Below are 23,071 nucleotides of genomic sequence, written 5' to 3'. Positions count from 1 at the left end.
GTGTGGGACAGGAGAAAACGGCAAGAAGAGCCCATAAGCATTCCGGGGAAAGGAGAAAAGGGACACGGTCGTGGCAGTACTGTAAGACTGCATCTAGCCAGGCAGGAGGCGGGAGCAAGGGGGATTCCCTAGAGCCTGGCTACTCAAAGTGTGGGCCCTGGCCAGCAGCACAGGCATTACCTGGGAGGGAGAGGGGGAAAGAGGGAGAGGGAGAAAGGGGAGAGAGGGAGAGGGGGAGAGGGGAGAAGGGGAGAGGAGGGAAAGAGGGGACAAAGAGGGAAGAGGGGGAGAGGGGAGAAAGGGGAGAAAGCGGGGAGGGGGAGGGGAGAAGAGGGGAGGGGGAAGGGAAAAGGGGAGAGGGGAGAGGAGAAGAGGGGAGAAAGAGGGAGAGGGGAATGTGCAGAGAAGGAATTAAGGGGGGGGAAGGAAGAGGAAGAGAAGGGGAGAGGGGAGGGGTGAGAGAGGAGGAGGGAGAGGGAAAGAAGAGACTCTCAGCCCAGATGTGCTGAATCAGAATCTGCAGTTTAACAAGCTCCGCAGGTGTGCAGCATGACTCGAGAAGAATTGGCTTAGAATGGTATCAAAAGAAGCATTTTAGTATTCATATCCATTCCCCTTTTTGATTGTATTTGGGGCTTTAGAAAGAAGGACTAAGAGGAACCATTGGCTCTAAAGACGATGCTGGTTATCTTCATTCTCTGGGAATCCTTGCACCTTGGAGTCCCACAGGGTGGGAGCATAGAGGACTCGTGACTCTGACTCGGCCAGGGAGCAGGGGAGAGGAGGAGAGGAATTCTGTTTGATCTGGTGTCTGATTGCTGTTTTGGCGGCATATCTGAATCTCAGAATGAAAGCTGAGATGCTGAGCTTATGGATCATAACTGTTGCCTGGATTTCCCTCTCCTAACTTCCGTTAAAATATCCGAGAAAAATCCAAAGAGGCTATCAGGACATAAAAGGGCTGAAAACTCAGGATCCTGAATACGGATGGTTGGTTTCTCAGGGAAATGACTCCTCACACAGGACAGATGGGATGACCAAGGAAGAGGAGTGCCTGCTTCCTCCACAGAAAGGAGAGAGGAAGGTTCTACAGAGAGGGCGGCGGCTTTGGCTCCCCAACCAAAAAGCCTGCTGGTCACCTCCTGGCTGCCTGAGGATGGCATTCTCATCTGGCCGAATTTATCTGTGCAGCTGTAACTCTCAGAAAGGAGCAGTGGGCCTCGCTGAAGGGGTGGGTGGTTGCAGAGTATTCCCTGTGATGTAAAGTAATGTAAGTGGGAATAAGGATGAGAAAGTTTTTAAAAATTATCTACTGCTGGGTAACAAGCCACCACAGAATTTAGTGGTTTAAAACAATATGTATTTTGCTCAAGAATCTGCAGTCAGGAAAGGGCTTAGGAGGGAGAGCGGGACTCTCCTGTCAGCTGAGATCACCTAAGTCCCATTCATTTGGCACCTGGCACCTGGGTTACAAAGACAAACAGCTGAGGGCCAGAATAGCTGGGCCTCTGGGCATGTGTTTGTGGGCTCTCTCCATGAGCTCTCTAGCATGACAGCCTCAGGGCAGCCAGACTTCATGCATGCATGCTCCCACCTCCCAGTGTACCTGCCTCAGAGAGGAAGCCACGTGACTTTTATGACCCAGCCTCAGAAGTCAGCGGGGTTATTTCTGCTACATCCTGTTGATGGAAGCAGCTACGAAGTTCCCTCTGGGCTCAAGGTGGGAGAACATAGACTTCACCTCTTGGTGAAGGATGTTCAATGTCGCTTTGTTAGAAGAGCCAAGGAATTCGATATATATTGTTGTGGCCACCTTTGGAAAACCCAATCTGCCAGATATGTTGAGAGCACTGTGTCTTGGAATCAGATCTTCCCATGCACTGTTTCAGGCTACAGAAAGTCTATGGAATGTTTCAAAGTATTCAGTAATAAATTCACCTTCCACTGACAAAGAAACAGGGAAGCAAGAGAAATTCATGTCAGTGTGACAGTACACATTGCTAGCTAGGCACCATAGCTTGCTCTTGAGTTAAACATTTAAGAGGAAGGTTCTGGCAGATTCAGAAGACAAACAATTTGGAGAGCTATACCATTGCTGGAGAAGGACTAAGTACACATGTGTTGGGGGATGGTATAGAGATACATCGGTCTATGAAAAATATTCTGTAACATAACAAGAGACTCGTTAGCCCAATGAAGCAGAGAAAAAGCACACCTGCTTAAGAAAAAGCTAACTGCATAAAACAGAAAAAAAACAAGTTAATCCTGCTTTTTTGCGTGTTCTTAATACTAGGCAGTATGTACTTTCTGAAGTAAGAATGAAACTGATGAAAAAGGTGACAGGAGATTCTGAGACTGGAGAGGAAACTGACATGTAAGAATTGAATTCAGGTAAATTAAAAATAAAATGGAGGAATCAAAATTCAATTCTGATGCAGTGGAGACCAGAAGTGAAATCACAAGAAGCCAAATAAATAATGTAGAAAACAAGCTAGAGAAGTGTTCTTTCTATGCAGAGAAAAGAAACAAAAAATGATGACAGACAAAAAAGATAGACAATTTGGTTGATCCAAAATAAAGACTTGCTCTACAGATAAGAAGGACCCAAGGGAAATATAACCAGCACAAATGATGCTGCTTTAACATGGAGAAAAATGGAGGAAAATCTTGAGCTGGAAAATAATCTACAAGTTAAAATACTACACCATGTTCCAGGCAAAATTAAAGATGTACCCAGGCATAATCTAGCAAATTTGTTCAAATGGAAAAGATTTTTTAAAAATTCTACAAACATCCAGACAAAACAAATGTTACTTATGATAAAAATGAGAATAGACTGAATTAAGGGTATAGCACAAGACTAAATGCCACATGAGAAACAAGGAAAGTCTAAATGGTACTAGAAAGTGCCTCTGACTCAAGCTGAAGTGCTAATTTGCAAAGAAAACAACAAAAATTCTTAGATATTCTAATCAAGGGTTCAAAAAAGATACCACCCATGCACTTTTCTAAAAAAAATTAAAGATACGTTCCAGTGAAACAACATGTTAAAGACAAAACTCAATAGCAAAAATGGGTTCAAAAGAACTGTGACAATCCCAGCTAAACATACTAAACTGTTTGAAAAAGTCGTAAAGTACCAGTACAGTTGGAAATTTTTCTTAAGATAGAATAAAAGTAATAAATAGGTCCATAATTCTAAATGACATTGGCAAGAATGGAGGAAGGGAGTGTATGTGGAAAGCAAAGTATGAAATTTCTCACCTTATAAAGAGTCAAAAGTTACATCATTCATGAATTTGATGATGAGAGAATGTATGCATTCAAGCGCGATCTTAAAAAACAGAATTTGGGCCTGGCGCGGTGGCTCACACCTGTACTCCCAGCACTTTGGGAGGCCGAGGTGGGCAGATCATTTGAGGTCAGGAGTTCAAGACCAGCCTGGCCAACATGGCAAAAACCTGTCTCCACTAAAAGTATAAAAAATTAGTTGGTTGTTGTGGCGCATGCCTATACTCCCAGCTACTTGAGAGGCTGAGGCAGGAGAATTACTTGAACCTGGGAGGCAGGGGTTGCAGTGAGCTAAGATCATACCACTGCACTTCAGCCTGGGCAACAGAGCAAGACTCTGTCTCAGACAAACAAACAAACAAAAACTGAATTTGAATAATTCAAAGAAAAATGCATACTTATAGAAACGGGGAAAATAAAAACCAAGAAACATGTTAACAGAGGTATCCCTTATCTGAAAAGATTGGGGCCAGAAGGTTTCTGGATTTGGGACTTTTTTAGATTGGGGAATATTTGTAGAGCAGATACCAGTTGAGCATCTTTAATCTGAAATCCTCCAATTAAGAATTCCCTTGAGGATCATGTTGGTGTTCAAAAAGTTTCATATTTTGGAACATTTTGGATGTTTGGATTAGGGATGCTTAACTTTTACTTGGGGAGGGGGGTAAAACAATATAACAGGCAACATCACAGACTTTTGAGAGAGATATCTTATTTTGAAAATGGTTTAGGCACTTCCTAACTTTGGTCTTAGGGAAATTAACTTACTTAAAACCTGAGTTTTCTTGTTGTTAAAACTGGAAAAAAACATACACTGCCTAGGGTCCTTGTGGGGACTGATTGTACAAAGAACATAGTTCAGTGTCTGGCCCAAGGATGAGTTGACAAATGAATTGGTGTAATTTGTTGCCATCATTGTTTTTTTCATGATCACGTATGATAAAAGATTAAAAATACTTGTGTCTCCCTGTGTGTCTTTTTCTCGGGAAAGCTGTCCTGGTTTTGTTTTATGAATCCATTCCTCAATTGTATCTGATATTTTAAAATTCTTTGATATGTATCCTGTTCTAGATTTCTGATCAATTCCACAGACTTGATTTTTATAATGCTCCTTTCTTTTCCCATGATAAAGTGTAAGTTTTTACTTGTTTTCTTGCCTGCAACTGATTTCTATGTCAGTGTTCAGACTCAGTTTCCCTGAGCCCTGTCTGAGCAAAATCATGGATACCTAGAACAATTACCCAGGATGAGAGGATGGCCAGTTATAACAATAAATTTAAGTGATTTATCTTCCTATATTTAAAATACTAAGACTTCAGCGTTGAGCTAGGAAAAACCAACTATGACCTGCTCACAAGAAACATATCCAAAACAAGAAGACACATATGAATTAAAAATAAATTAGTTCAACCATTGTGGAAGACAGTGTGGCGCTTCCTCAGGGACCTAGAAATAGAAATTCCATTTGACCCAGCAGTCCCATTACTGAGTATATACTGAAAGGATTATAAATTGTTCTATTACAAAGACACATGCACATGTATGTTCATTGTGGCACTGTTTACAAATGCCCATCAATGATAGACTGGACAAGGAAAATGTGGCACATATACACCATGGAATACTATGCAGCCATAAAAAATGATGAGTTCATGTCCTTTGTAGGGACACAGATAAATCTGGAAACCATCATTCTCAGCAAACTGACACAGAACAGAAAATCAAACACTGCATGTTCTCACTCGTAGGCTGGTGCTGAACAATGAGAACACACGGACACAGGGAGGGGAGCATCACATAGTTGGGTCTGTTGGAGGGCCAGGGGAGGGACAGTGGGGGTATGGGGAGATTGAGGAGGGATAACATGGGGAGAAATGCCAGATATAGGTGATGGGGGATGGAGGCAGCAAACCACATTGCCATGTGTGTACCTATGCAACAATCCTGCATGATCTGCACATGCACCCCAGAACCTAAAGTACAATTAAAAATAAATAAGTAAAAGGTAAAGATTTACTAGAAAAATGCAAAGAAAAAACAAAGGTATTAATGTTAACTTTATACAAGACCCGGGTACATAGCCAAAAAATATGAAACAGAGCAAAGTACACATAAAAATTTAAAATCTTCAGTGATATTTTATGCATTAAATACATGAAACAAAGCTGTACAAGAATAAATAAACAGAAAACAAATGTTTTATGTGAGCCTTTTATGGAACTACTGCTCTTTGACGGCAGGAAAAGACAAAATTGATAAGTTTTAAATTATATGTGTTATATATAATTAAAATGTGTCTATAACAAAACCAATGAACATAGAAAAGATTTTCTAAAGATAGAAAATGAACCAATTATTAAAAATAGAATTAATAAAGTTGGTGTATGAATTCCAAAACTTTTTAACACAACTCTAGAGAATATAAAAAGTAGAATAAATATAAAAGTAAACAGTAGAATTTTAACAAATATGAAAATATTTGCTAAAGCACAATGTTAATAACTTTGAAAAGGTGAATTAAACAGATATTTTCATGGCCTATTTTACCTAACCTTAAGAAAAAGGGTCATGAATTTAGAAGAAATCTGGAGATATATGTATGTGTATATATATATATATATATATATATATATATATATACACATATATATATTATATTACTTTCAATGATGTCTCATTTTCTGAAAATTTCACCAGTGATAGCTTTCAGAATTTCAGAAAGACACATAATACCATGTTATATAATTTTTCTAGATATATAAACCAAAGTTCAATGTATATTCAGTTTATGAAGTCAGCATAACACTGATCTAAAATTGACACCAGCACAACCAAAAGAAAATAAATGCTATCATGATTTTGCAATGCCATGTTAAATACTGTGATGACATGATAAAAAAAGTGCCAATCAAAAAATAAACAATGTTCTTTTCTTACATGACATTGTGATTCTTAAATTTATATTAATAAATAACAAGCAGAAAACTAAGAATGTATTGAAAATGGAGAATCAGAGCATTTCAAGTACGTAGGCACATCTTCCTAGGTATTAAAATATATTACAAGCAACTGTAACCAAAGCAGTGTGGTATTAGCTCAAGAGCTGGTAGACAGATTGATGGAATAGAACAATGAACGCTGAAACAGACTCTAGTATGTATTCCAGCTTAAAGTAAGGACAATAAAAATGGGAAAGGCAGAGATTATTTTTCAAGTGGTTAGGAAAATTGATTAACTCAAGTTATAGCTTCACTGCACAGCAGCCGAAGACAAAAACAACAATAAAAACAGATGGATTAAAGAACCCACACATAGACAAAAACATTAGTAAATAACAAACTTCTGGAGAGGGAACGATATTCTAAGCATAAAAGCAATGTAAGTAATGACAAAGGAAAAGTTAGATTGATGTTACTGTTACATAATTGAAAGTTCTTTACATCAAGGAACATGTACATAACAACCAAATTACAGATTAGAAGAAGTAGTTGTAGTAACAGAGCAGAAAGATAATATTGAGAGAAGTATCTCCATCCTCAAAGAGCATGAAGTACTCTTACAAATCAATTAGCAAAATACTCCAAAAGACATGGGCAGAGTATCCTCATAGAAAATTTAAATACAAAATATAATAATCAGGCAAAAATATTCACACTCACAACTAATCAAATCTAATTAAAACAGTTGCAAGATACATTTTATTCACTCATTAAAATAGTAAAACATGTTTTAAAGAAAATCTTCTGTGCTGGTGGAAGTTTGAAAAGACCCCCTAAAATAAATGTGGACAGAAGTACAAGTCTGCACAAACGTTGTGAAAATTTACTTGGTACTTCCTATATACACATCAGAGGCATTTGAACCAGAGCAACTCCATCTTGAATAAGGGCTTGGTAAAATAAGGCTGAGACCTGCTGGGCTGCATTCCCAGTAAATTAAGCCCTTCTTAGTCACAGCATGAGACAGGAGGTCAGCACAACATACAAGTCATAAAGACCTTGCTGATAAAACAGGTTGCAGTAAAGAAGCTGGCCAAAGCCCACTAAAACCAAGATGGTGACCAAAGTGACCTCTGGTCATCCTCACTGCCACACTGCCACCAGCACCATCACAGTTTACAAATGCCATAGCAACCTCAGTAAGTTACCCTGTTTGGCCCAAAAAAGGAAGGTATGAATAAGCCACCTCTTGCTTAGCATAGCATCAAAAAATAACCGTAAAAATGGGCAACCAGAGCCAGGGGCTGCTCTGTCTATGGAGTAGCCATTCTTTCATTCCTTTACTTTCTCAATACACTTGCTTTCACTTTATGGACTCAACTTGAATTCTTTCTTGCGTGAGATCCAAGAACCCTCTCTCAGGGTCTGGATCGGGACCCCTTTCAGGGAATGCAAGTACTCAAATTATCATTTCCTTTGACTCAGTAATTTCCCTCCAATGAATCTAATCTAAGAAAATAATCAAACGCATGAGCACAAATAGGTATAATGCCTTGCTTATTTTTAAAATACTTATTGAATAATTATTTATAATACTGAAAAATTTGAAAAACATATGTTTGTTAGTAGGGGACTGGAAAAAATACTTTTTCAAGAAAAGACAGTATACAGTCATTAAAAAAATCTTTTCTAAAACTTTATGAGAGAAATGCTCTTAGTAAAATAAGTGACAAAAGGAGGATTTTGAATGATATGTAAGGTAGGATCCAGTTTTTGTTACGCCTGCAGACACATATTTAGGACAATGAATTCTGGAGTTAGAATCAAAATACCTGGATTTCAATCACAACTCACCACCTACCAGGTTAAGAACATGAATAATTTATATAACCTCACTAAGCCTCTGTTTACCCATCTTTAAAATGGTAATTAAAAAAAACTCACCTCAGCATGCTGATGTGAGGAGTGAAGAATTATTCAATGTCAGGTGCCTAGCATATAGCCTGGCTCATAAATGGCAAGTTTTATATTCACATACATTGAGTTATTAAAAAATATATATATATATGTATTAGAATTACAATTTATAAAAATTTTCCTTAGTATTAAAAAATGTGTACACATTTTATACTGCATTTTTACCTAGGCTAATGGGCAGCCTTCAACAAATCTCTCATACACTCTGCCTCAGCTCAAAGGCATAAAATGAAACGTGGGCTACTGCAAAAACCCAAATCCACCCTGCTAAGCTTACATTGAATAAGAGAATAGATATGTGCCCCTGTGCTCACTACTTTTTAGGTCTTTTCTCTGTAAGTAAATCTTCTCCCATTTCCTTGTCCAGACTCCTAAGTATATAGGTGTCTATGACACAACTCCCAAGGTGGTGGCCACCCCCAATTTCCCCCTTCCTGTGCATGGAAGCTAAACTTATCTGTGGCCAGTGGAACCGTTGTGGAGTTCCAGATCCCTTGAAAAAAATGGATTAGCAACTCTGAAGTTGTCAGTCAAGGAGGATACACTTAAAAAACGTAAGAAAACCAATATTTCTAGAACGAAGTATACCAAGTTTAGATGGAGAAAAATCAGTGCTTCTGTCCTTTCATTGTTCATATTAAAGAGAATGTGCAGAGGCTGCACCTTTCTTGCTTTGTATTCCTGTATTTAAATGTGTTGAAAGAAAATTGTAGAGACAGATATGGAATGGATGGTGGAAGAAATACGAACAAAACGAAATACCAGGTTCTTCAAAACTGAATCCGTAAAACAGAAAGAAGTCTCTCTTTTCGCAAGAAGTGAAGCCAGGCCCTCCTTGCAACAGAAGATTAACATGCTACTATTCAAAATAATTATTCCTCAGGGGCAAAAACTCTTATACGTGCATTTCCCAGGGGCCAAGAAGTCATCTGGGATGGGGGTTGAACGTGGAAATCTGTGTGATCAGGGCCACAATGAGATGCTGGAACAGAGACCAAGTACGGAGTCTTCAACTGTCAGTGTGATGAGAAGCCAAGCACAAAGGCAGATTAATATCAGGGCTGGAACTGTGAAATAGATAAGGTTCAAGCTGAGGTCATTTGTTGTACTAATATATTAGAAAGTCTTAGAGGTCGATAAAAACCTCATCCTCTAAGAAGAGTCAGGTACAGCAATTTAATTATGTTAATAATATTAGGGAAAAGACCAATGTGAACTCACACCATTAAAAAGCAATATTTTTTCCTAGATAAGTGTTCCAACAGCAGTCGCATTTTGGTCACTGCCTATGATATGGACAGGAGGCAAGGAAATTAAATACTGGGAGGAAGAGGGCAGTTCCCTGGCAAAGGCCCCACCCTCAAGCCTGGAAGCCCACGGCCCTAAATGAGAACAGGCATTCCTGTTTCCATGCCCAAATGTTGCCTTTTAGCCTGTCATGCCCCCCTATCCTATACCCATATAAATTCCAAACTCCAGGCTCCATGAGCAGAAGAGCAGAGAAGCAGAAGAGCTATGTGGCAGAGAAGAAGGGAAGAGAAGGAGCATCTGAACGTCGAGAGTTCAGCTAGGGACGGGTGGAGGGGAGATGGGCTGCCGGATGGCTGAACTCCAGGGGAAGACATTCTTTCCATTCCATCTTGTCTCCAGCTCCCCATCCATCCTGCTGAGAGCCACCCCCATTTGTCCGTGTGACCTGATTCTTCCTGGACACCGGACAAGGACTTGGGTACCAAGAGAGCAGTTAGCTGGTTAACACTTAAGCCATCTGTGGATGGCAGAGACAATAGAGCACCGTAACACATCCATTGGGGCTTTGGGAGTCACAGGCACCCACTCCTGGATGCTACTATGGGGGCAAAGCCGAAAAGCACACATCCGGCTCCTGCACCCACCCATCTGCATGCTCCCCCTCCCATAAGGAGTTTGAGCGGTGAATGAACACACAAGCCACACCCCTGTCACACATCCTGCAGGGGGGCCAGGGAACTCTCCCATTTCAATAGCATTTTGGTCACTGCCTATACTCATACGAACTCCTAAATGTCCAGATTTGGGTTAGCACTCCTGGATCACACATACACACACAGTAGCATGAACCCAGAATGCCCTACTGTCTCCAGAAAGCAGAGAGAGTTTCAAAAATGCCAGAGACAGTGCTGAAAGGACGAAGGAGCCAGCGTCAAGGTTTCCTGCTAGCCAAGTTATAATTTGAGCATCAAAAAAAGATATAATAATTGCAGTTAACTGAAATATGATGAGTTTGTGAAAGGCCAAAATTTTATAATGACATTCAGAAAAAAGTTAATATATATTAAAGGTAATTAGGATGAACAGAAATTTGGCTATCACGGGATGTGTTTAATTTTTTATTAATTTTAATGAGGAAGTTAATATAAATTAGTTTTTTATTTCATCTATTCACTGTTTGGTTTTAAAATATAAAGCTCATGTCAAGCTGTACAGCTAGAGAAGAGGCAGTACAGGAAACAGAATTAGCCAAATTGCCCAGGGAAAATATACAGAAACTCTACCAAGAACAGGAGGGCCTTCCAAGCACCAGTGGTCATACACAATAACTAGAAAAAGAATCGAAACTGTGTTCCAAGATGATGAATCAATAAATACCTTAAAAGGGAGAGTTCATTTTGCTACCCTGGTTCTACCTGTCCTAAGAGATGCAACCTGTGGTCCCACTCAGGATGAGACACCCGAGGCAACTGTACATTTTAAAAAACACCAGTAAACCAGGCCCAGTTATCACAATGACGGGACAATGAGGGCCAAGACAGATGCCAGTGTCTGGGAAACTCCAGGCTGCTAAAAACTAAAACCCATGGGGAAAATGTAGATTTTTTTTTTTAATTGATTTGAAAAGTCAAGATTCACTTAAGAAGAAAGTTTCAGCCTGATGTCCACGGTTTGGATTTAGATAGTCTTCAGAGAAACAATCTGACCTCATGCCCTAACCAAGAATCAATGGTTCAACCAGATCCTACAACCTTGGCTGTCTAAGTGGATATTCCATTTCTTTTTGGTCTGGATAAGAATACTATGTCCTTGAGATTTTTAATTAAGTATGGCTGTAATCTTAGGTAGTATAGGTATATATAAAAAATAAAGAAATGGAGAAGGAAACAAGATGTTGACATTTCAGGAGAAGATATGGGTATTAGGAACATTTTTCATAATCATTGTATTTGTGTATGTTTTGTGGTTTGATGTGTTTGAAGTGCTTAAAGGAATGGCTTGGAATACAGGGGCTAAAAAATTGTCCTTTAAAACAAATGTCACGGAATAATTTTTATTGAGTCTTTCAAGATTAGTTTCTATTGCATTGAAAGCAGAACCAGACTATAGTGGGTTGAGGAGCAGATGGAAATGGTTAAGGCTAGGGCGAGGCAAGGCCCTGGGGGCTAAACGTAAGGGAACGGGGAGTGCCAAAATGAAGTCATCAAGATAAACAATTTTTTTATTTTTTCATGTCAGACAGATAATGCCCCTACTTCATAAAAAGATTTGAGGGAGGCACATCGCACACATGGGCATGAAAACCCAATCATCATGCTTATAAACTACAAAAGGATCAAGGGTCGTATTTTAAGACAGTGTTTTTTAAAAGTCAAAACTAATGTAAAAAAAGTCTATGATAAACAAAATGTCCATATGACATACTGGCAGGATGAAAACGAAGAGTGTGGGTGCCCATAATAGGTCCTTTAAGAAGCTGTCTGTGTGCAAGAAAGAAGGGGGGCTTGGACTGGAAGGAAAGCCAAAGTCCACGGAGATGGGTGGGCTCGCAGGTGGGTGGGCTCGCAGGTGGGCGGGCTTGCTTTCTGCTTTCAAGATGGGAGAACATTGAGCATATGCCAATGCTTAGGTGATGGCTGAAGAATCTTTTCTCATCCGACATTGTAATTACAGGGAGGTAGAGGAATTTGGGCACTCCGGTTGGAGATATAGACAGATGAATTCTTCCTGTGTGTATGGTATTGGGGTGAGGGAGTGTAACTGGGCATTTCTACAATGCAGCAAGTTGACAGACTATTTACCATTTCCTTTTATTAAGAAACTCTTTTATAACAGAGCTCTGAAAATACAAGTAAAAGTATACTGATCGTTCAGTAAATTTATAACAAACTGGGATTTTCAAAGTTTTAAGATGGTCCATTAATTGCAGGGAAATCCCTGGGTGCTATTTGCTGTCGATCCGTGCATGAGAAAAAGACACTAGGAGGTAGTAGGAAAAAACCAAGGTGTGTTTTCCTGCCCTTTCTTCTCTATTCAAAATAGAACACAATGCTTCTGTGACCAGGTGGATAGTTTTTCCTCCCCACACACCAAGCAGTCAGTTCTGCAGCTGGTTCTTCAGTGGACACCACGTGGTTGTCCTCTAATTCAACTTAATTCTGGCACTATCTACCTGGAGACAGCATCAGATCCCACAGGTTGGGGGTCCAGGCCTGCAGGACTGCCCCCCACTTCAGATGCCAGTCATAAACCCTAGTTTGTGGCCTGCCCTTCTACTGATTGGCTATAAACTGGGGTTCCCACAACCACCTCCTGGAGTTGGATTAATCTGTTAAAGCTGCTCACAAAACTCAGGGAAACACTTTACTTATGTTTACAGGGTTATTATAAAGGACAGTATAAAGGATACAGCTGAACAGCCAGATGGAAGAGATGCATAATGCAAGGTCTGTGGAAAAGGGCATGGAGCTGCCCTGTCCTCTCTGGGTCATCTACTCTGCAGGAATCACCACGTGTTTAGCTTTCTGGAAGCTCTGTCAAACCCTGTCCTTCTGCAGGTTTTTATGGAGACTTCATTGCATAGTCATGATTGATGACATCACTTGACCATTGGTGATAAATTCAACCTTCCATTTCTCTTCTCTCTCACCTAGCTGGGGATTGGCGGGTAGAACTGAAAGTCCCAACTCTGTAATCATGTCTTGGTCTTTCTGGTAACCATCCCCTTTCCTGAAGCGGTTTAGGAAGGTCACCAGCCATCTCATTAAAGTACAGTCTTATCACTCTGGAGAGTCTAAGAATTTCAGGCACTGTGTGTCAGAAAACAAGATACAGTCATTCCTTGTTTAGTGATGAGGGATATGGTCTGAGAAATGCATTATTAGACAATTTTACAGTTGTGTGAACATCAGAGCCTGTATTTAGACAGACCTAAATGGTACAGCCTCCTACATACCTAGGCTATCTTGTATAGCCTATTGTTCCTAGGCTGTAAAGCTGCACAGCATGATACTGTACTGAATACTATGGGAAATTGTAATACAATGGTGAGTATCTGTGCATCCAAACATGTCTAAACATAGAAAAGGCACATTAAAAATATGATCATATAATCTCATAGGACCATTGTCATATGTATGGTTCATCCTTGACCGAAACTTTGTTATGTGGCTCATGACTATGTATATTTCACAATATTGGTAATTGTGCTTTTGTTAACGTCATTTTTTTGAAGTCTCAGGAAGCACCATTCCAGGACTGCTGCAATGGGCATGAGCTTTCGCACTGATTGAAGGAGGACTGGCTGAGAGAAATGGTGTTCCCCATATTCCAGCTGAGAAGCCTCCTTTTGTGAACGTCTTAAAAATTGTACCTTATTCTCCAGTGCCATGGGCTGTTCCCCCTGTCTGGAATGCTCAGCCCCTGGAGATGAGGCTGTTCTCGAAAAGCAGTGACAAGGAATGGTTTTAATACCTCCCCATGCAAAAGCCATATGTGATGTTGACAATTTATCCTGTTACTGTTCCACATGTCAATTCCCTGTGCTTTTAGCACAGCAACAGAGAACATAATCAGCTTTAGATGAAGGAAATTGTGGGTGATAATTATAATTACAGGGCATAACTTGATTTGCTTTTATAAATACAATTTTTAAGAAAGTAGTATAGAAGTCAGAATCCATCATATTTCTATTTCAGTTTCAAGGAACAGCTATTCATTGAAAAGACATTCTTCTCTTTTTGGATATTAACACTTTGGAGATCATCACACTGAAGGGATTTAAAAGCAATGCTGCCTTTTTTTTTTTTTTTTTTAACCTAAGTGGGTTTTACACAGATTATTCACCCTGTCTGAGATGCTTAGCTCCTGGGCCACTTGTCTCAGTCTTCAGGACTCAGTTTACCTGTCACTTATTCATAGAGGCTTTTGATCTAAATTAGGTCACCTATTATGCTTCTTTGTACCATTTTGTACTGTTCTTTCACAGTTCTATCACAATTTATAATTATGATATTTTATAGAACCTACAAGGCCACTAATTATAAAATACACCATTACTGTACAGACCTCTGAGAAAGTTCATGAAGAGAAGCTCAAGGTGAAGAATTTAGCATGAGGCTTTCCACACAAAGCTGGCTCACTGATGTAAGGGCACATGAGAAATGAACCCAGCATGTAGAAAGGGACATCCAGGAAACTTGCCAGTTTCAACCCTGGCCCCAGATGGAAAGAGAAAGAGAAGTCTCTCCTTTACAGAGGAGAATCAGGAGGTGATCATCTTGCAGGTTTTTGGACTAAAGTCCAACTACAAATGTGGTCCAGAAAACCGCAAACGGAGAGCACAGTTTAAAAGGAGCCCCATGTTGAGAGTGGCCTGGATGAAGAAGCAAATGCAAATACAATCTGGAAGAACTTACTTCCTCCCAGGCCAAATTCATCATCGGGCATATTGATTGTACAACCTGTCTCAGATTTGAATGTATTGAGATGTTTAAAAAGTAGTTGCATTTGTCCGGGTGTGGTGGCTCATGCCTGTAATTCCAGCACTTTGGGAGGCTGAGGCGGGTGGGTCACCTAAGGTCAGGCATTTAGGATCATCCTGGCCAACATGGTGAAACCGCATCTCTACTAAAATGCAACAACAACAACAACAACAACAAAATTAGCTGGGCGTGGTGGCATGTGCCCGTATTCCCAGCTTCTCTGGAGGCTGAGGCAGGAGAATCGCTTGAACCTGGAAGACAGAGGTTGCGGTGAGCCGTGATTGCACCACTGCCCTCCAGCCTGGTGATGACAGAGCGAGACTCAGTCTTAAAAAAAAAAAAAAAAAAAAGTAGTTGCATTTGAAAATCAATGAGATATGGGGTAATTTACTTGCATAGATATTTGCTAAATGTCTAAGGTACATAGGATTGGCATCTGCTTGCTCACAACTTCACCTCGTTTGCCCAGAACAGTGCCTGCATCTAGTGGACATTCAATAGATAGACATGGAATGAATGAGAGAAACAAATTCTCTTGAGCTTCACTCTCTGAAGCTTTGACTTAAAAAAACATTCAATTCTAGTCACTTACGTACATCGAATCGCCTTTCCACATACTGGAATGACTATTCAATCTGAAAACTGGAGACCCAGGTTTTGACCTCAGCATCCTTACTGATTAACCCTATGATTTGGGGCAAAGCCTTTTACCTTTCTGGTCCACAATTTACCCCTGGCAGGGCTGTGTCTTATTATCTCCAGGGTCTTTTCCCATTCTAATAGATTGTGTTTCAATAGTATGAAAAAATAATAATGAGGCCCACTATTGTGGAGTATGCACCATCACAGTTATCACATAGCCTCCCACGATAATAAGGGAGCGGACATAGTGCCAAGAACTTGGTCACGTATGAAATCGATGCTTGTTTTCATCCTTGGTGACATTTCACTACATAAAGACTGCACTTTTCATGATGGTTTTAAATATTTTTACACAATGAATGTAAATGGCAGTCAATGTGAATAAAGAGTAAGAAAGTGAGCCTGAGGAAAATAAAACATGATTGGAAGAACCAGGTATTTGTCATGGAGAAGAGGAAATGCCAACACTCTGAATCAAGGCAGAGACAAATAGCGGAGGTCAAGGTAAATTGCGTCCAAGAAGCAAGGTAGGTTTATAAAAAACAGGTCACCATAAACCTTGAAGCTGTGAGTCAAGTAGGAGACAGTTTATGGGCAATCAGAAACCAAGGGATTCTTAGAAGCTGAAAACAGAATGTAAAGCAAGGGGGATGCCAGAGAGTGCTTGTGTAGCAGAGGCAGGATGGTGTCCCGCTGCCATCCTGGCTAGAGGGAATTTCCAGTCCATTCTGCCCAGTCCTGACTCAGTCAGGGAGCAGAGTTTCCCTTCCACTCACAAAAGGCCAAGACTCTGTTAGGCTACTGTAAAGTGTGTAGGGCCACAGCAGAGGGTTGTCCACACACAGTGGGTCAGCTGTGGGAGGGAGCCCAGTACAGCCTCTTGTACTGAATGCTCCATGGCCGGTAGACCCGCTGGTGAGCCTTGCTCAGCGGCAGCCTAGGCCTGCTCAGCTTCCTTTTATTCTGATCCTTATGAAAGAAATTCCTTCCCTCATGCTTTGAAAACTAAGATACAGACACTACTTTTCCTACTGACCAAGACACCCTGGGTGTTCTGCTGGCAGTGGCCCCAGCCTGTGGACAACCCACCCCCCAGTAGCCCTGTGACCCAGGATTCACTTGGGGTCTTCCTTCTAGCCTCACAATGACTCCGTCTTCTCCTCTGCAGCATCGCCGCTCCAACATCGTCCTACAATTAGTTCTGTAGAGTCTGACCTATGCGTATTCCGTAGAGTTTAGTTTCCTTCTGTAGGAAGGGGGACCTCTTCTTTCAAAGACTAAGAATCCATGAAGGGGCCTTGAAGATAAAGGCTTATGGCCCTCCTCTTCCTCCTTCCACTGACAGTCCTCAGCTCTGCATCTGTGTCTGCCTATTCTCGCTCTCAGGGTTTTGACCCACACCCCACTCTCCAATTTTTGCCAAGTCAACCATGCAAAATATAGCTGCATGTGCATACAGACTATTAAATGTCCCGAGAAAGGCCTCCCCCAAAGGTAACCAGGGGAGTCACGGGAGCCTCAGGGAAGCCTGTGCTCTGCCATCATCTGTTTCTGTCTTGAGCCAGGCTCTGGAGGCACAAACAGGAGGTGGCAGCGATATCAGCTGAAGAGCTAGTCCTCACTCACCACTGCCTTGGGGTCAGACAACCACGCTTCATCCCATAGGCAATGCAGGGCCCACCTGAGGCTCCCCGCCACTGGAGGAAAGCTTTCCTGATTGTGTGGCTAGACTTCATTGTGAAATATGCCAGGGTTAAGAAAGCCGAGAGGATGAGAGGGATTCCGCATTGATAGAAAGTGAGACTTTCAGCCAATAATGAAGCGCACTTGGCCAAAGTCTTGGGGCCTGGAAGACAAACACACAAGTGCAGAAGGAAACCTATATCCCACTTCCTTGGAAGGAGTTAGATTTCTGGTTGAAAGAGTCATTGGAGTGGAAGTGGAGGGTGGGGGAAGGTATAATAGTTTATGAGGGAAATAATGCATTGAATGTAATGTTTTAAGAAAATATTTAAACAAACGTGTGATTTATTCTCCTAGTAAGTGAAGCAAGAATTTCAATATGTTCCCAGGGAAGACAGGAGGCATATATCACCTCTGGAAAAAAGAGGATATGTGTATACACAAGTGTCAGAGTGGAAGAATGGGGAAAAGCCTACCCAACTAGCTGGCAGGTTGTGGGAAGGAGAAAGGGGAGGGGTAGGGGAGGCAGGAAGTGAGACCTAAGCATACTGACCTCCCTTCTCCAGGCCAGCCATGAAGCAACACCTTACGAAAGAAACCCACGTCTAGGCAATTGCTCTTTCTGGATTAATTTATACTTAACTGCTGTTTTTTTCTTGTGCATATTTAATTCATTTTTTAGATTTTAGTATGGGAATGCATGTCGCCCATTCATTGCAAATTCCTGTTGAATGAAAAACAACATGCACTCAATATGAAAAACAATATGTAAAAATGGAGACATAGCCTGTATCTAGCCTTAGTCCAGATAACTACAAGGTCTTCAATTTTAGGGGAAAAAAGAGGGCTTCAAGGAGTTTATTTTGGGAATTTGGAAGCATAGTAAAATTTATGCCCTCCTATTTTATTTTCTGAGAAATCGTGTGGGCGGATGTGCATGTGAGTGTGTGTACATGTGTGACAGGGGAATGGCAGGCACGGAGTTGGTGCTAAGGGTGATAAATATTACATGTAACTGACAATGACAATTACACATTTCTTATATGTTTTCAAGGAATCAGAACATACCACACATACACACATACACACACACACACAGACCCCATATGTCAGTTTTCAGAGAATTAGAACACAAATTCACTTAACACTGAAATATGCTGAATATAATTTTAATCTTTCTTTGATGATTCAGAAGCTATTTTAGGCTCCCTGTGCTTGTGGGTTATTACTATGAACATAAATTATTATCATGCAATTCTTCACCATTTAGGATGTTCATATTTCTCTGGTTATTCTACCCTGAATGAGTGAGAGCTTCTGGTAGTACTTTAATTACTGTGAAGAACTCATCATGAATGTACAGATCATTTCAGGATATGCTTGGGTCCGCTTAGAGGGAAACAATAAAACTTGTCCTAAAACAGAAATGCATGTGAAAACTCTGCTAGTTGGGACTGTCTGGTGATTGATTTTCCAAATCAAACATACAAGAATCCCAGGGAGGAAGAGTTCATATTTACTTCAGAAAATCAGAGAAAATTCCTTTTTTTTTTTGAGACAGAGTTTCGCTCTTGTTGCCCAGGCTGGAGTGTAATCACGTGATCCTGGCTCACCGCAACCTCCGCCTCCTGGATTCAGGCAATTCTCCTGCCTCAGCCTCCTGAGTAGCTGGGATTACAGGCACACGCCACCATGCCCAGTTAATGTTTTGTATTTTTAGTAGAGACGGGGTTTCACCATGTTGACCAAGATGGTCTCGATCTCTTGACCTCGTGATCCACCCACCTCCGCCTCCCAAAGTGCTGGGATTACAGGCGTGAGCCACCGCACCAGGCCCAGAGAAAATTCTAGTGAGGAGGTTGCATTTGGCTTGGCTTTGAAGTATGAACCAATTAACTGAGCCTAGAAGGCATTCCAGCTGTGGACTGTGTAACAGCAGTGTCTACATCTGCTTGTTAGGAATGCAGGATCTCAGGCCATCACTCCAACCAGACTAAATCAGAATCTAAAGTTTAAGCAAGAGCCCCAAATGATTCATGTGCATATTAAGTGTTGAGATACCCTAGTCTAGGCTATCATTCGTATTATTTGTAAATAAAGCTGAAAACGATATTCCCATTATGAGGATCCTTACTACCATGCCAAGGAATCTCAACTTTATTTGGCAGATTATAGGTAGTATCCAAAGCTTATAAGCATATAGTGACAGACAGTCTGGACACAGATTAACAGGAGTTGGTGCAGGACAAGGTCCTACAAGTGCCCTGATGCATCAAGCTCCTGAACTTGAAGCCTGGAGAGATGATGAGTGGTGGGGCACCTGGACTGACAGGTTATCACTGGGGAAATTGGGTCAGGGGCTATTTACCATATGCTGTTGTGTAAATGGAAGTGTTACTCTGGCTTCTGTGTTTCAGAGAGATAGTAGTGAGGACACACAGAATCCGGGGGAGAATAAATAGTTTTGTGATTATTGAAGACAGATTTAACTGTATTTTGGGAGGCTACAGAGAGGGTGGATATAAGGATAAAGATACCTGAGAAATGGCAGACGCAAATGGACAGGACCCGGCCTATTCAACAGAGATATCTTGGAGTACATTAACCCTTCAGCTGCAAAATCTTAATATGATTTCTAATGAGAATAGTGCCATTTAGCTGAGCTGAATTTTTCACTCAGACTTTTGGGTAATGGTAATTAATGGAGCTCAACCAATTTGACCAACATTGTTTTCACTTCTCCTCTTGTCGGTATTGTCTGATTATGCTAAATATGAATGGGAGATGCGCAGCCTCCCCTCAAAATGTAATCAATTCGGTTGGGCTTCAACTTTAAAAGCATCTGAAAGGCTTATTTACTCTGCATTTGAATACACACAATGAGAGAATGAGGGCATACTGGCATTAAGTGGCAGAATTACAAAATCTGTGTGTAAATACAGTCAACACATCATTTTTATTGACAAAGAAAGAAAACCAACATTTATTGAGCATGTATCAAGTGTTGGTTACTCAGTGAGTGACCTTCCATAAGTGGCCTTCCTTTCATGTCCACACCAAATCCACAAGACAGTTATTTTCACGGTTATGCAAAAACATTAGGACAGAGACTGGCATGCATTGTTTGTTCAAGGTTTCTGGGCTCTGAGCCATGGGATTCAGACTCAGGACTGTCTGACTCTGACTCTGAGGGCTGGGCTTTCTCTCTCATACCATGCTACCTCTCAAGAAAGTAAGATGAAGAATCTTTTAATTATGGTAGGAATTACATTTTCCAGTGAAATGGTTAGAAAAAGAAAAAAGGAAGAAACGTGAGCAGTCAGCTTTCTGAGGCCTCTGCTGGACGCCTTTGGGCTGTTTTTGGCTTTGTTGTCTGTTGGGGGCTGCCCTGGGGTCTGTCTGAAGGGGCCACAAACATGAGTGAAGCTAAAAGCTTTGGGGGAAAAATGAATGGCTTTTTCAGACAGGAGTTCAGTGATGTTTGTAGATTCTGAAAATTTTTGTAAGGTAACAGTGGCAGGTTTTGCCCAATGATGGGGTCTGTAAAGAACGCAAATTCTGTGTTTGTAATTTATATTATCTATTCAGGGTTAACCATATGATGATCAGCTCAGGGACTTTTATCTTTATAAGCCCATTAGCCTTCTCTAGGCTTCCACTATGCCCTCTGTGATAAAGTCAATGGGGGCCATTTATTGAGTGCTTACTATGGGCAAGTCTCATGCTGGGTGCTTCATATTCATATGCCTTCTTTCATCCCTTACAATTATCTGTGGGGTAGCTATTTTTTATCCCCACTTGCACACAAGAGCATTGAAGCTTAGAGAAGTGAGATAATGTGCTTAAGCCAGGAAGTGCAAAACTGCAGTTTGTCCTCAGGTCTATCTGTTGATCACAAAAGCAGCTTCTCAGAACCATTAATGCCATCCTGCCTATATTAATCTGTTTTTGCACTGCTATAAAGAAAAGCCTGAGACGGGGTCATTCATAAAGAAAAGAAGTTTAATTGGCTCATGGTTCTGCAGGCTGTACAGGAAGCATAGCAGCATCAGCTTTGGTGGAGGCTTCAGGAAACTTACAATCATGGCAGAAGGCAGAGGGGAAGCAGGCACATCATGGCCAGAGCAGGAGCAAGGTCAGGTGGGAGGTGCTACACACTTTGAAACAACCAGCTCTTGTGAGAACTCACCATCAGCAGAAAAGCACTGAGGGGTGGTGCTAAGCCATTCATGCAGATTAACCCCTATGAGCCAGTCACCTCCCATCAGGCCCCACTCCCAACACTGAGGATCCCAACCAAACATGAGACTTGGGGGGGACACAGATCCAAAGCATATCACTGCCTTTTAGAAATCTGTTTTTTCCCAAGCATTTGCTGACTTTGCTGACTTTCTCACTGAACTGTGAGCTACTTGAGAGCAAACCTGAGCCTTATCTCTGGGACCTGAAGCCCAAGACAGTGCCTGACATGTCATAGGCACTTATAGGCACTGTAAGAAAGAAACGGAGGGAGGGCAGAGGGAAGGCTAAGGTAATATTTAGTGTTTATCCTAGTCTTTTCTATATGTAAACATAAATCTTTCTCTCTATATATTTAATGTGAGAGCATCATAATATACATACTTTTTAGTAATTTGTGTTTTCCTTTTGATGTATAAGAGCTTCTTTCTGTATTATTCTTCTAAAATTAATTTGACATAAAATAAATATGTACAACCATTATGTCTCCATAATAATTAAAAATTACAAAAATTTTAAAATGTGTTTCCTGTTTTCCTCTCTTTCTACCAGAAAAATAAGCTGTTTATTGGGCGAAATCAAGATACATTACCTTGAGATTCTCTCATGGGGCATACAGGCTTTTGGAAATCTGTTTAAAACTTAGTTTTCAGGAAAAATTAGCCATCCTCAGTGTACGACTAGATAGAGTTGTAAGGGCAAAGACTGGTAAGCTTATTTCCAAGTTTAATTTTATCTCATCCTAGAGCCAAAATATTTTGTGGCTAGAAGCTGCAAAACAGCACAAAAGGAAACCTTCATGCTCTTAATAAATTACATCAATACTCCAGGTTTTTATGTTTTAAAAGGATAAAGCAGGTTTCCAACCTCAAACTGCATATTTAGTTATGCACAAGTGTGGGTAGTGTTCACTACGTGTTGACTGTTGATTGGATTTGGTAGGTTAATCTCTTTTAACCTCATTTTCAACAACTGAACATTTTTTCCCCTCAGGGCTTAGTGAGGGACCAGGAATGTGATCCAGGGTCTTGGATCCAAGAACTTAATCCCCAGAGTGTGCTGTGTTTGGAGAACCCAGGTGAAGTCCTGTGAAACCTGCACAGACCTGGGCACTTTGTTTCTGTGGTTTTGAACCAGTCTAAAGGTTTGCTGCCAATGGCAGAGATGAGACTTGTCTGAAACCAGGAGGATCAGCAGAGGGAGGATCTGCTGAGAGGGAGAACACGGGCTTTTCCTGTTTACCTGGTGCAGGTCCTGCCCATCCTTCCCCATCTAGAAACTGACTTGGGTCTTCCCATCCTAACCAGCCAAGCTCCTTCTGCTTTTGTGCAGAAGCTTAAGCTGGCTACACTCTCCACAGGAGCACTGACACATTTTGGTCCCATGGTCAAAGTTCTAAATCTCGAGGACTGCAGGGAGACCATGTCTCCAGCTGATAGCACAGCAGGTGCAAAAACATGTATCAGCACGACTAGACCCATTTATCAGCATGGATCTGAGTCACAGAGATTCAGGAATCTAGTTATATAATCTTGCTAAGCTTCAGATTATAAATAAGGATAATAA

At 41.0% G+C, this 23,071-nt stretch overlaps 1 protein-coding gene and 1 non-coding gene across 2 annotated transcripts in view; both read right to left on the bottom strand.

Annotated features, from left to right (window-relative positions):
- The window catches only part of SLCO3A1 (solute carrier organic anion transporter family member 3A1), a 547,211-nt gene that overhangs the window by 334,374 nt on the left and 189,766 nt on the right, over nucleotides 1–23,071 (bottom strand). The gene's annotated exons all lie outside the window — the stretch shown is intronic.
- On the bottom strand, nucleotides 11,691–11,794 carry LOC120368253 (small nucleolar RNA U13). The gene has a single exon (XR_005582443.1). It is a non-coding gene; the product is annotated as a small nucleolar RNA U13 (small nucleolar RNA).

Source organism: Saimiri boliviensis, chromosome 5 (genome assembly GCF_048565385.1).
Source record: "Saimiri boliviensis isolate mSaiBol1 chromosome 5, mSaiBol1.pri, whole genome shotgun sequence".
In the NCBI taxonomy this organism is placed as follows: domain Eukaryota; kingdom Metazoa; phylum Chordata; class Mammalia; order Primates; family Cebidae; genus Saimiri; species Saimiri boliviensis.
Note: the sequence above shows the minus strand (reverse complement) of the source record. Positions and strands in the feature narration are given on the sequence as shown.